Source organism: Mus musculus, chromosome 1 (genome assembly GCF_000001635.26).
Source record: "Mus musculus strain C57BL/6J chromosome 1, GRCm38.p6 C57BL/6J".
NCBI lineage: Eukaryota > Metazoa > Chordata > Mammalia > Rodentia > Muridae > Mus > Mus musculus.
In genome coordinates this window covers 45,852,422-45,866,229 of record NC_000067.6, presented here as the reverse complement: position 1 = coordinate 45,866,229, position 13,808 = coordinate 45,852,422, and the positions used below count along the sequence as shown (strand labels likewise).

General features: G+C 39.4%; 1 pseudogene; it reads left to right on the top strand.

Moving 5' to 3' along the window:
• Gm5526 (predicted pseudogene 5526) lies at nt 8,489–9,042 on the top strand (annotated as a pseudogene).

Genomic DNA, 13,808 nt, shown 5'->3' with positions numbered 1-13,808 from the left:
TGTTTTCCTCACCTGCCACGTCCTGCTTGGGTGCAGCTTTGTTATTCGTGCACAGTATTTGAGAACCAGTCCAGGCTGGTTTCGAGACTGTAGCTTTCCCTAAGGGACCTTAACTGTTTGGGGTTTGGGACCTCTGCCTTCTGTTCGTTATGTTGGGTTAAAGTAAGATAATTCTGAATCATATGGCCTCTTCTCACATTTCTAGAGAACATCCTCAGAATACCGGAGTCAATCACTGCAGCCTAAGGTTCTGTGTGATCCTTCATACTGAGGTCACAACCTCGAAGCCCTTCTTCCTGTTCAGGGCCGTGCATATTGCCTCTCTGTTTCCTCTAATGCATAGAACTTCCCCCTCAGAAATGTTCTTACTGCAAAATATTGTTGTTTAAACACTTCCTTCCCCCAATCCTAAAGAATAATATCGAGGCAGTTTCTCATGCTGTATTCAAAAACAGAACAGTGGCTTTAGTCAAACTTTAAGTATAAGTTTATTTTTCACTGTGGATGTGCTTTGATTTTAACAAGAAATCCAGTCCTTTTTGGTACAATTATAAAGTTTGGAAAGATAAGTCACCCTTACCCCCTTTTCACCCTAAAAGTCCAGCTCTGTTGACCCTCCAATTAGCCTCCAGTTGCTCTCCAGAAATGAGATGTCCTGGAATGACATGTAGGTGAAAGATCAAATCAAGGCAACAAACTGCAGGAAGCAGCAAGACTGCAGACTAGGAGACTGTGACTTGTCACAGCTTGGAGGGAGGCACCCAGGAGTGTGCTAGGGGTTGCTTTTGCTGAGCCTCCAGAAGACTTGGACAGACCCTTTCCTGGGAGAAGAGATCTAAACCGAAAGGGAGAGGCTTTTCCACATGAAGACAGAGAGGATTTATCACATCAGACCACCCTGTAAAAGGATCAAAATTAGTGAAGACTTCAGAAACTGTGAATTTAGAGTGTTTTTAATTTTTTTTTTTTCTTTTTCCTTAGGCAAGTCACTCTGAAATACACAGTAGGTAAAGTTAAAGACATTTGCCTTACAGAAAAACACATTGATATTCGCAGATAACAAATATGAATAATGTTTAAAATTCAAAGAACAGGGAGTAAGTTAAATGGCTGTCTAGCGGGAGATTAGTTAAAACAATAAATCATAATATTTGTTCGTAACTGCACTTTATGCTTTTCATTCTTCTTGCCAGATGCTTTAAAACAGATGCTTCTGGGCTGGAGGATTCTGATTCTTTTAGCTTTCGAGGTTGGAATGTGCTGAGCTGGACCCCTCCTTCCAAAGTGACTATTTTGTGGTGGAATGTAAGCATTGGCAGTAGCCATGCTGTTCAGGGGGCCACTTTCAGGAGAACATGTTTTATATCTTTTGACCTTCATTCTTGGTGCCTCTGTTCCTCACTGCCTTACTTCCCCTTACTTAAAGTGAGTGGACTCGGCTGACATGCCTTTCTTTCCCTTGGGTTCAAGTCTCCTTGGCCTATGCTGTTTGTTTCGCTATTGGCCTTCTTCCAGCTTGTCAGACATGCCTTGGGGTGATGTGGGGACAACTGAAGAGAGTGTCGGAACCACAGGCATGTGAGAGCCATGTCCTCACTCCTCACTGGAGAGCAGGATTCATGCACAAAAGCCACACTTGAATGAGCAACATCTGCAGTCTTTACCAGCTTCCTTACACAAGGCCTAAAAGAGATTCATTCACCACAGACCACCAAGCAACATCCCACAGAGGGTGCTGGGTCCTGATGCTGCCTAAAACATTTTTCATTATTTTATCTCAGTTGCATGGCAAAAACTTTCCTAATGTTTTAAAATTATTCCTGTATAGAAGTTTGCTGAGTTGTATAGTCTTTCGATCTGGTAAATTTTGGCGAGTGTGAGTGTGTGTGTTTGTGTGTGTGGTTTTTTTTTTCTCTCCTTATTTGTTGCCTTTTTAAAAAATAAGTTTAAAAAAGGAAAGTTGTTTCATTTGAAACATGGTCTATGATCAGAAACAAAGGAAAGCATTCTAGAGTGACACTAGGGAAACAGCTGTGTAACATCACACCTGGCTCTATGAGTTTGATTTTAAGAGCCACGATGGGCTGCTGATCTTGTGTTTTAAATGGAACATTGAGGCTTTATGACATGGGCTGCTGATCTTGTGTTTTATCTAGAACATTGAGGCATTATGACAGTTCTTATTTTACATGTAAGTACTTAGCAGTTTCTGATAAGTTGTTACTTTGTCATAATTTTCTTTTCTTTTTCTTTAGTGGGATGGTTTCCAATATTTCTTGTAATTGTAATTGTTTAAGGGAGGGGAGGATGTCTTCTCAGAATGTCCTCATTAAGTGCCATTCTAGTGCTAGGGGAAGGGGAGTGAGCCCTGGGCTGCTGCAGAATGATGCAGCACAGAACCAGCTGTCTGCCTACTGTGCTTGCCAATGGGAGGATGGGAGCTTCTGGGGACATGGGGGGCGGGAAGGGGCGGACAGAGGCAAACTCTGTACACATCACTGAAGTCTCTCTAATATCAGTAATTCGGGGGTTATAATATTTATCCTACTCATCTCTTTGTTCTAAGTATGCAATATTCTTTACCTCTTAAGTCTCAGATAAAGTAAAGTTCATTTATTTTATTTTATTTGCTTCCAGCAGTCTCTATTTCCTGCCACCCCATTGGCTTTTCTTTGAGAGTCTTCCTTTCCCTGCTAACATTTTGTTCAGTGATTTGTCTTTTTATTCTGTATCTTGTTTTCTTCCTCTCAAAAAACTATCCAAAATTAAAATACATTTTAAAAAAGAATGAAAGATTTAGTTGCTGTACAGAGAGCCTGGCAGCACACACCTGCAACGAGATTAGGTGTTTATGGCCAGCACGAGGTTATATAGCAAGACCCTGTCACAAACAAACAGTAACAGCAATAAAAGAACCGATTCTGCCTTCACTTGAGATCTCTCTTCATTCTTCAGTAGCAACATTCATCTTGTTCATGTTTGCCCCTTTAATGTCCTAATCATTGTTGCAATTTAACTACATATCCATATCTTTTTGAAAATGCCCTCACTGGGGCTAGAGAGATGGTTTAGAGGTTAAGAGCACCGGTTGCTCTTTCAGAGGTCCTGAGTTCAATTCCCAGCAACCACATGGTGGCTCATAACCACCTATAATGAAATCTGGTGCCCTCTTCTGGTAAGCAGGCGTAATGCATGTAGAATACTGTATATCAAATAAATAAATCTTAAGAAAGGAAGAAAGAAAGAAAGAAAGAAAGAAAGAAAGAAAGAAAGGGAGAGAGAGAGAGAGGGAGGGAGGGAGGGAGAGAGAGAGAGAGAGAGAGAGAGAGAGAGAGAGAGAGAGAGAGAGGAAGGAAGGAAGGAAGGAAGGAAGGAAGGAAGGAAGAAAGAAAGAGCCCTCATGAGGGGATGAGAATGTAACTCATTTGATAGCATGATTGCCCAATGTCCCACATGCCTGAGATTCTATCTTCAACAAAACAAAACAAGGTAAAGAAAATATTAAAGAGGACCAGGGTTTTTGGGGTTACTGGGGTTATAGTAACCTTGCAGATCTGGGATCTGTTCTCTGCTCTTTTCTCTTGAGTTTTCTATAAAACGACCATTGTCCTCTGTAAAGCCATCACTGTCTTTTTGCCGTTGTTGCTTTTCCTTTTTCTTCTTGGTTTCCTTCATGTCACTTTGCCACGATTCTCAGTTCACCATTTTTTATTGTTCTTTTGCACTTTATCTCAATCTTTCTCCTCACCCTGGATTTACTTGGTATCCATGTGTTCCCATTCTGTGTACCCCCTTGAGTTCACTATTTTTTGTGACTTAGTGTGATCATCAATTACCAATGTGCCATCACCTACCAATACCACACTTTTTAGTATAAATAATGAGTCCATTTATTAACACTAACAGGAGCTCTGCGTTCTATATGACCAAGGACAATTACGTGTCTTCTAAACTTAGTCTGTTTTTATTGTTGTTGTTGTTCTTAATTTGTAAAATGGTACTGTATAACAGTAGTTCTTAACCTTCCTAATGCCAAAACCCCTTAATACAGTTCCATGTGTTTTGGTGACCTCCTCATCCATAAAATTATTTTTGTTGCACTTTATAAGTGCAATTTTGCTACTGTTAGAAACCATAATGTAAATATTTTTGAAGATAGAGGTTTGCCAGAGGAGTTACCCCCCTACAGGTTGAGAACTACTGTTGTATAATTAAGTATTTTACCGTTTCTTGTCATGACCCAGAAATTAAGAAGGTCAATGAGTATTGGTTGGAGAAGCCAAGGTGAAAGGGAGCTTTAGTGGATATCATCAGGGTGGAGGAACAGTCAGCATGGACGTAGAAGAAGCTAGAACAGGACGGGAAGCACTGGACCTTGCTCAGAGTTGGCTGCTGAGGGATGAGTGCAGAAGTGTGTGTGTCATGAGAAACATGAAGATTCGAGAGAGCAGCGAAAGCAGAAACTGCTCCCTCAGCTGTACTGCAACTAGAACTTTCTGTTAGGGAGTCACTGTTTTCTGTAAGCTTTTGTGTTTAGAAACATTAATAGAATCCTGCATATTGCTCATGATCTAAGTGATGAGAGCTGACTATAACTTAAGATGTACACATCCCAGTGGTCCGGCTGACACTCTGGTATCCTCATGGAAGTAGCTTAAACATTATTCATTTATTCACTCATTTTACAAAATAGAACCTTTGCCTCTTACACTTTGCCAGGTGTTTGTCTTAAAAGGCTTAAAACAGAACTACAAAACCAGATAACTCCCATGGCAAACTTGTGCATCTGAAATATTTTAAAATATTCTATGCCTGGGGCTAACTCTTCAGCAAACTGCTCTCACCACTCAGGAATGCTAAGGAAGTACTTGTCTTAGGTTTCCATGGGTCTGTAGCCCCAGACAGTCAGAGACTCAATGAAACCATCTACTGTGTGTGCTTTCCTACTCCTCCATATTAACTTTCTAAATCTTATATTCATGGATTAAGTATTCATCAAATATCTCCTCTGCCTACCCTCAGTTCACTGTGCTGGCTTTTAAAGTAATCATGTTCTAGGATCCTGGAATTAATCTGAGATTTGAGCTCTTTGAAAAATTGAAGATGTTGGACAAAAGTATTATATTCTCTCAAGCAATTGCCTGTACTAGTAAAAATATGTGATGGGACTGGAGAGATGTCATGGCAAGTAAATGCACATGAGCCTACACAGGATCCAGGTACCCACATGACCTGTGAGGGCACCAGGCATACATGTGGGATCACAGTCATACATGTAGGCAAAAAAATCCATACACACAAAATAAAAATTAAAAAATTAAGTATTTGAGAAGTTATCTAGGTTGTTATTGAAAAGAATAATCATTGTTTCCTTATTAAAGATTTCAAGTGTAACACATATATCTATAAGATTTGATTGATTGAATTTATTGATTAGAAGTGAAGATAATATTTGTAAAACAAATCAGTGACTTATTTCTTAATAGTTTCTTAACCTTCTGTAGGAGACAGGAGTCTAAGAGAGACTTACTGGTGCTTATTGGTACTTGTTCCCATGAACTGACATCCTTTTCTGGAGGAAGAGCTGATGCTTCCTTCCTGCCCTGGAGAACTGATTACAGCGAATGTTTCTATTTTCACTCATATATAAACACATTTCAGCTGGGGAAAATGCAATCATAGCATGACTCAGCAAAAAACGGGAAGGACTTTGTTCAGAAAAGAACAACCCAAGCCTCACAGTAACATACTTTCTTGCAAATATTTAAAGTTACCTTGAGAGGGAAAACCAGGCTGATCGTGAAAATTATCTTAGTTTCAAGGTTGCAGGAAGAATTGTAAGGACCGTGCCAGACCCAGAAGACATTCCCTGGGAGCGACATAAATAACATTGTCTTGCTGCCAAATGTGAGGGATCTATAAACTTTCAGAAATCCACACTTTGTTATACGAAGATTAGACAGTGGAATGCCTCTTCAGGAATCTCTCTATGGAATCCCTCAGGCCAAGTTCTGAATAAGGCTATGTACTTGCTCTGTGATCTTGTTTGAAGAGAATAATTTACCTTAAAATCAGGGACTGACCTCATTTTGCTTCTCACTGTGGGAATAGGCAAAGCACAGCTGGAAGACCTATGGAAACTCACAGTCAGGCCACAGGAGAGCACACTTGTGCTCACAAAGGGGTGTGGATATACAGTATGTATCCAACCTATATGTGAGCAGGACATTTTACTGTACTGAAGAGATTTATTAGAGAAGTATAGTTTGATTAGCCATCTATTTATCAAATCTGCACTGAGTGTTTGCTATGTTGACACGTCTTCAGACGTTAAAGAGCTTGTAGTCTAGGGAAAAAGGACTGTCAAAGAAGGAGAAATAACCAAGACCACATTTTGAAAATGTGAGACAGATGTTTTTTCAAGTTGTTTTTAGATCATATGGCCCTGTGGTTCGTGGAGAGTATATACACATAGATGGATCACACTGGGGAAAGGAAGTGTTTAAAGACAGTGAAGACCTAAAGATAAATAAGAGCGATGTCAGTCAGGCTAAAATAACATGATAGCCTAGATGATCATCTGAGGAGCAGAATTAGCATAGCTGCACTGAGGAGGAGTGAGACAAAAGAGCAAGATGGAGAAGGGGCTGAAGCTAGGTCAGGTTATGTCCAGCAATCCCCTGTCACCGTGACTTTAGGGTATTTCAGGAACTTGAAGGGTTTTTACAGGGGAACTATCTAAACAAAATGTTTTTTTTAAATTAATGAATATCTTTTCTATCACAAATTTTGTTAATACTGAAATGGAAAATATATATATCCAGGAGTCCTTTCTTTTATAGGGGCCAAAACTAACAATTTGGAGGCTCTATGACAGAGATTTTTGTGTTTTACATCTATGGTTTGGTAATTTAAATTCAGATCCAGTTAATTCATTTATTTTAAATTGAAAGAAGTATATGAAAGATTTTCAGTGGGAAATGAAATATTCCATATTTTTAGTTTTTTAGTAAATGAAGCTAGAAACTCTTGATGTAGCCCTTCCACTAATATGTGACTCATTATTTCTTTTGAAAGAATCAACATATTTAAAGTGATCATGTACAAATGTGTTTATCATTTAATTATTATATTTAAAATTATGTTAAACAGAACAAAACTTGGAGAAAAATTTCTTCCTCTGGAGCAAATTATAAATGTGTAGAATGGTTGCAAAGGATAGTTCTCTCAGGCTAAAAGCAGTAAGCAACAACAAAGCTTACTTTTTAATTATAGCAAAAGTAAACCATGTCAGAATATGTCTTTCTCATAAGTGAATCTGAGGAATTCTACTTTCGTATCTAAAGAAATCTTTTGTGTGGGAGCAGTGTCTTTAGCACAAGCATTCCTAGAATTTATGGTTGATCCTGCCTGCCTCAGTGTCCAGAATGTTGGTATTATAGGCATGTGTCACTACAGGCAGCTAAAAGGACATTAATTTTCTCATATTCACTGAGAAAAAAAAAAAAGAGATTTCACACTACAATCATTAAATAAGGCATGTAATGAGCTGGGCATGGTGGTACACATCTTTAATCCCCACACTGGATTAAAAGCAGAGGCAGGTAGATCTGGTTTAAGGTCAGTCTGGTCTACAAAGTGAGTTCCAGGACAGCCAGGGCTACACAGAGAAACCTTGTCTCAAAAACAAAAGAAAAGAAAAGAAAACAAAACAAAACAAAATGTTTAATGATATGGTAGACATTACTTTATTCAGTGTTTGAGAAAAGGAAGAAGCATTGTCACATACTATTTCTAATTAAAAACCTCTCTAATATTGAAGGAAAAATGTTATCAAACTGGTAGAAATAAACTAGTAAGAGTGTGCCTATCCTAGAGTAAGTTGGTGAATAGATTTGTAAACAATGTAACCTTGCTGCTTAGAGAACTGTTGAGAAGCTGGAGAGATGAGTTCCCCTCTTGAGTCAAAAGTCTTACACAAGTTTGTTTGAACAACACATTGAGTTCCTGAATTCCCAGGACAAGCAGAAGACTCACAGTAGTTCCTCACGTGTTTGTCATTTCTGTAGAAAGCAAATTCTGGGTTCTGCTGGGCTTGTTAAAAGTCCTTTGCAAACTCCTGTCCAGATGGAAGTCCTGACTTGCATGTTGGGGTGTCAAAATAGTCATATTTGGAAAAAAATTAATGATCCTGGTTTTTACATAGTAAAATAGCTACAGGCTTATTATTTGAAAATAATAGATTCATTGACTATCTGGATAAAAGTTGCTTAAACTCATTTTCCCACACCATGTGTAGGGATAGACTGTTGACATAGCTGTGTTAACCTATGAGCAACAAAATACTTATTCTTCAATGATCAACCTCATTTTCATTTTGCTTAGAATAATACCAATGCTGGAAAGCCTCCTTGAATTCTGCGGTCTGGTCCTCGGTGAAGTCACACATCTTGGCTGATGAGCTCTGCTGGACCTTTTCCGGCAGTAATCAAGCTGTTTGACCGAACAGGTGATGGCAAGATCCTGTACAGCCAGTGTGGGGATGTGATGCGGGCCCTGGGCCAGAACCCTACCAACGCCGAGGTGCTCAAGGTCCTGGGGAACCCCAAGAGTGATGAGATGAATGTGAAGGTGCTGGACTTTGAGCACTTCCTGCCCATGCTGCAGACCGTGGCCAAGAACAAGGACCAGGGAACCTACGAGGATTATGTTGAAGGCCTTCGTGTGTTTGACAAGGAAGGAAATGGCACCGTCATGGGTGCTGAAATCCGTCATGTCCTAGTCACACTGGGCGAGAAGATGACAAAGGAAGAAGTAGAGATGCTAGTGGCGGGGCATGAGGACAGCAATGGTTGCATCAACTATGAAGAGCTTGTCCGGATGGTGCTGAATGGCTGAGGACATTCTGTATCCCGAGTCTGTTCCTTGCCCAGTGTGATTTCTGTGTGGCTCCAGAGGCTCCCCTGTCACAGCACCTTGCCCATTTGGTTTCTTTTGGATGATGTTTGCCTTCACCAAATAAAATTTGCTCTCTTTGCCCTCAAAAAAAAAAAAAGAATAATACCAATGCAAAAAGTGGCAAATATTATGGTTATAAAATTTGCTTTGTAGTTATTTTTTGTAGTTTGTTTGAAATAGCTATAGATTCTCATGCAGTTTAAGATACAATACAAAGTGGTATTATTTATTACAAATTAAATTTGTTCCTTGATAGTTTCATACAAATATACAGTGCCTTATTCTTTTTTTTTTTTTTTCCCGAGACAGGGTTTCTCTGTGTAGCCCTGGCTGTCCTGGAACTCACTTTGTAGACCAGCCTGGCCTCGATTTCAGAAATCCACCTGCCTCTGCCTCCCAAGTGCTGTGATTAAAGGCATGCACCACCCCGCCTGGCTACAGTGCCTTATTCTTAGCTGTCTTAGTTGCAAACAGAAACCTTAACCCTGTTTTGGCCTTCTATTATCTTGCAAGGTATATTGTTTCTGTATTGATCTCACATAGGCTTTATGGCAACAATCAATTTCTGATTTTTAACTACATAAATATTTATTTAAAGATCACCTAAAAACTTATGTTGTGGCTTGAATGCCAGTAATTTTAATATGATTATCACTTTTTCTGAGGTGTCTCTATGCAGAGAAGAAGAGGATATTAAAATGAACATGTAAAATATTCTTTGGAAGTGTAGACAGTTTTGCAGACATCACTGATTGTACAGTTCAGCATGAATTTTAAAAATAATTCTACCCTTCCTCGGGCTAAGAGAACAACTCTCTCACCCTACTGAGGTTCGCCGGAAGACAATAACAGCAACAGTAACAACAACAACAAATCCAATGTGGCACTACTTTAAGTACAACAGATTCATATCGATAATGTAGCTCCAGAAAAGTTAAGATGGGAAGGAGCATGCTGTAGGGTAGAGGAAGCACTGTAGATAAATTGGCTGGCCAATTATTTTCTATTTTGAATTAATTGTATCATTGGGGGGGGCGGGGGGGAGCACATCAAAGAGATTTCTGTTTGCCAAATATCACAGTTCAAGGAACTTCTGACCTGATAGCATAAGAACTGCCTGCCAGACATCTGATGATGGTGGTCAGCCAAGCAGGTCTTTTGGTGAGCAGGACAGCATGTGCTTGTAGTTTCAGCTGCTGAGAAGGCTAAGACAAGCAAAGCACCTCAGTCTGGATAGAAATAGTAAGGCTTTGCCTGAGGGTTTGTTTGTTTGTTTGTTTGTTTGTTTGTTTTAACCTTTCCTTCCCCCTTCTTTTTTTTTTTTTTCAACTTCAGATATTTAGATTCTTTCTTAAGTGAGATGAAGGAAGAATCAAGCAAAAACCTGTATTTTGTGATGATTTAAAAAAAAAAACAAAAACAGTATACTAAGATTTCCACACTGTGAGGTGTGATTTTCTGTATTTGTCTTGAAAATAAAACACATGAAAAGTGTAAAAACAACTTATCAGTTACTAAATGGCATTTATAGGTTTTATAATATTTATAAACAAATAAAAAAGCCTATTCTATAAAATGTTATGAATTTGATTTGACTGAAAAATTGCTGCTGTTTTCTGACCTAACAGTAATGGAGTGTGTTGCTCAATCCTAACCAGCCACTCTTAGGACTCTTTGTGATAATGAGAATCCAGTATAGCCGGAGTGGCACTTATACATATATACACACGACATGCCAAGTATGCATGACAGTTTAAATGTTTTGACATGCTCATGATAAAAGCTTTCAAGTTTCAAGGTGGGATAGAATATTGTATTAGTAAAGAAAGGAAAAGTTAGTTGGGGCATGGCTCAGTGGTAGTCTTGCATAACAAGGCCCTAGGTTGCATCCTAGTGCCATAAACAAAATAATAAGTTAATAGTTAAAAAATCTAGAACGTTTTTTTTTTTGTAAGAAAATACTAGTGATAACTTTATTTCACAGTGACTTTTTTTTCAATTTTTATTAGATATTTTCTTCATTTACATTTCAATTGCTATCCCGAAAGTCCTCTATACCCTCCCCCTGCCCTGCTCCCCTACCCACTTCTTGGCCCTGGCATTCCCCTGTACTGAGGCATATAAAGTTTGCAAGACCAAGGGGCCTCTCTTCCCAATGATGACCGGCTAGGCCATCTTCTGCTACATATGCAGCTAGAGATACAAGCTCAGGGGGTAGTGGTTAGTTCATATTGTTGTTCCCACTATAGGGTTGAAGACCCCTTCAGCTCCTTGGGTACTTTCTCTAGCTCCTCCATTGGGGTCCCTGTGTTCCATCCAATAGATGACTGTGAGCATCCACTTCTGTATTTGTCAGATACTGGTATAGCCTCACATGAGACAGCTATTTCAGGGACCTTTCAGCAAAATCTTGCTGGCATATGCAATAGTATCTGCGTTTGGTGGCTGATTATGGGATGGATCTCCAGGTGGGGCAGTGTCTGGATGGTCCATCCTTTCATCTTAGCTCCAAACTTTGTCTCTGTAACTCCTTCCATGGGTATTTTGTTCCCTATTCTAAGAAGGAATGAAGTATCCACACGTTGGTCTTCCTTCTTCTTGATCTGTTTTCTGTAAGTTCCTTTTGAGTCACCAACTACCTGTTGCCTAAAAATCTTTGTAGCCTACAATCATTTATTAGAAGAAATTGTTCCCTTTGATAAGACTCCCAAAATGAATTCCACTATTTGTATGCAAGAAACCATATGAGAATTTACAGCAGGAGGAGTCATTTTTTTAAAAAGTCACTTATATAGCCTGTTGTATATGTACAGATCAAAAGGTCAAAATATCAAGTTAAATTTTTTGAATTATTGCTGAATTATTAAAATGTCAAACTAGTTCAAACAAATGTTATTGTTTTTTTTTAACAATCCCCCACCCCTTTTTTTTTTTTTTACAATTTCCCCTTAATTGAAAAGTGGTCAAGCATTAGGCAAATGTCTTTTTATTGTTGTTGTTTGGTTGATTTAGTTTTTTAAAGACTAGATCTTACTGTTAAGCCCAGGTTGGTACCAAACTCATGGTCTCCTTTGCGTGGCATTTTAAGTACTGGTATTACAAGTATCAGCTACACACTCAGCTGGACAATTATTTTGAACTGAGTCAAATATAATTAAATAAAATTTCCTTTAGTTCTATAATTGGTACTGCTTCATACTGTAAGTGACTTTTGAACTTCCCCAAACACTCTTGTTACCAATCGTGAAATCACATGGCTTGATTGGAAGCCTACATTTCCAGGGCTTTCCGGAGCCATGTGAGTCTTTACATTGGGATACTGGCCAGGAAGAGTAAAATTGATTGTATTTGGTGACAATCTGAGGACTTACCTGGCAGGAGCATACATAGGAGTGTGCAGTAAAAGGCAAATGCATGCCTTTTATTTCAGAGCAAGCCTGTGGGATCTAATCTTGGACATTTTAACTCCCATGAGAATAACAATGAAGGGAAAAAAAATCTTCCCTCAACATATCTTAGCCCATGTTTTTCATCTTTTAGGTTTTTCTAGCAAGTTGATCAGGTTTGGTACTCTTACAAATGTGAGTTTTGACAACGCTCTTTCCCTCTCTGTAGGGTCCTGTATGTGTTGGGTCATTTTCCCTGTGAAGTAACCACAGTTTACGGTAGACTAAAGTATCCACACACTCTGTGCTAACATTTCGCAGGTATTGTGGGTATTCTGGCAGAACAGTAATCCAAAAGGCATGATGGCATCTTTCAAATGCCAGCTGAACGCCCTGCCTCTCTGACTGGGGAACTTTCATGCATCGGAACACGTATTTTGGCAGGGCAGTGGTGGCGCATGCCTTTAATTCCAGCACTTGGGAGGCAGAGGCAGGCTGATTTCTGAGTTCGAGGCCAGTTTGGTCTACAAAGTGAGTTCCAGGACAGCCAGGGCTATACAGAGAAACCCTGTCTCGAAACAACAACAACAACAACAAAAGAACACGTATTTTGCATTTAAATAGTCAGTAAACCAGCCACAGGAAACATTTGTTACTTATTCCACAATCCAACCCTAGTTCCTGTCCTTTTTCATACTCCACCCAAGTGGAAAAGAGCCTCTAAAGATGAAAACACTGACATCTGTATTTAAGTTCTCTGTTTAACAAGGCATCCTTTGTTCCCAGAAACACTCCTACTTATTAGTAGACCAGTAATACACTGAAAAAATCTAAGTGTGTTAATGAACCATTGTCCTTAAAATAAACATCAGTCATCATCCTTACAGATAGAAAGTATGTGCTCATCGACAGTGGTCAGAGAGTGAAATCTGTTTCCCATATATGACTGTGCATTTCCACATGTGTAAAAGGCACTCGTGTTTGCTCTGATGCTGGCTGACTCCCTGAGCACTGGGACAGACGGTGGCAGGAGTGAGGAAGGAAGCTACACCTGGAGTCCTTAGTCTTTTCCCGGTTTGTTGTTTGGTGGGGTGATGCCAGTTGGTGAAATGGCAGGTTTTATGTCTAAGCCTTTGGGAAAATCTCATGTGATGATTTACAGGTAAACTAGACCCATCCATAATTAACTAGGCTGAATAAACAAATCATGTTCACTCGGGAGGCAGAGGCAGGCGGATTTCTGAGTTCGAGGCCAGACTGGTCTACAAAGTGAGTTCCAGGATAGCCAGGGCTATACAGAGAAACCCTGTCTCAAACCCCCCCCCCAAAAAAAAAACAACAACAAAAAACCCCAAAACAACAACAACAACAAAAACCAAACCAAACCAAACAAATCATGTTACTCACTAACAGCACCAGCTGACCTTCACCATCCCCTTTATTCTAGTCTTCTCTCTCTAGTCT